Source organism: Gastrolobium bilobum, unplaced genomic scaffold (genome assembly GCF_033153095.1).
Source record: "Gastrolobium bilobum isolate Gb01-03AN ecotype WA unplaced genomic scaffold, APGP_CSIRO_Gbil_v1 utg111909, whole genome shotgun sequence".
NCBI lineage: Eukaryota > Viridiplantae > Streptophyta > Magnoliopsida > Fabales > Fabaceae > Gastrolobium > Gastrolobium bilobum.
This window is the reverse complement of record NW_026899353.1, coordinates 54,401-56,000: the sequence shown is the minus strand read 5'-3', so window position 1 is coordinate 56,000 and position 1,600 is coordinate 54,401.

The window sequence follows — 1,600 nt, the reverse complement described above, 5'->3', positions numbered from 1 at the left end:
GAATATTCGAAGTCACCACAAGCACTCGCCCATATAACATTAGTACCTATCCAAAACAACGTCAGCATTGTGCCTTTTCCACACACTTTCCACTATGAGTGGCATATGCGATTATATATAACACTCCTCAATCTACTCCACCAGTAAAGTCAGGCTATCAATTTTTAGGTAACCAATTACAATTCCAGTTTCCACTATATTTACACATTCGTGCTTGATTCCATCACAATTTACCTTTTATAAGGGCTAATAATTCACCGTTTTAACCTGAACTCTTGATCATCGCCAGTCTTCTTAGAAGGACACTTACTCCATCTGTCAACATTAAATCACATTATTATCTCTTTTATCATAAGGCGAGGATTCCAACAAACTTATTACCTCACTTAGAGCCGAAATTATTTCATCGAACTTACTTTACACCCACAATAGTGCTTCACTATCACACTTCTAAATTCTTACACACTATGCCTCACCTCTTATATCCAAATCTGACGCATTTTGTTCATTTACAAACATCTGACCTCATATTTTGCGTTAATCACATTGAAGAACTCTCTCGATACAGTAGGTAACAACATTCACAGGTTTTAACCGCTCGAGCTCTTGCTGTCCTCAGGGCCCCAGATGTAATGACCCACCGATCAGAGAATCCACCCATATGATCCATGCAGTAATGATAAACTACCACCTGCTGACTGTGTTCTATTAGTATTCCCAACGTTTCTTATTTGTGCACTTATGTAGACCAACTCAACTATAATAGCAGTCTCATCACTGCGGGATACTTCCTCATCTCATATCACTCATATAACATAATAATAGTCTCCGGGAACATAATCCGCATGGAGATGGCTACACACTCCGGGCACATAGGCCGCACAGAGATGGTAATATCAAGTCTCATAATGTGCACCCAGTGCACAGAGGAGTTCATATTTATATCACATCTGTATACAACAGCAAACGTGTACCCAGTACATAGGGGAGTTCATACTTATAACATATCTGTATATAACGGCAAAACTGGTACTCCGTACACTCCAGATCACACATGGACCCAGTCCATTTGGTGTCTATCTCACCTCTGTATATATATAACAACAAAATATCTTTGGTATATTCACATGGGGCTATTCCCATAATCATAGCAGTAGTGGTATAATATACCCTGTTACATATAAGTCAATTCGTCTTACTCTCTCATTTCATTCTTCTCACTGATAGTTTACACATAAGTCACTATTATCATAATTCACATTCTCTTCGTAATTTCGTACATGTTTTCTAACTTTTAATAGTTTTTTCTGTCATGTTACCGTTCAAATCCATAGTCCATTATCTCTTCCTTGCTTATTCTTCTCACAGATTGTTTTCTCTCTTACTTTGACTATTCAATTGGCATAGTTCATAACATAATCTATATTCCGTGAATCCAGAATTTTCTCAAAGTTATGTACACATCTCACATATACTTCTCATCACACAGGGATCTTCTAAACATATTCGTCCTATCACGGAGGACTAATTTCACCTCAATCCGTGCACTGGAAAATTATATCAATCCTTGCACTAACACTTATACCTCAACTCATTAACT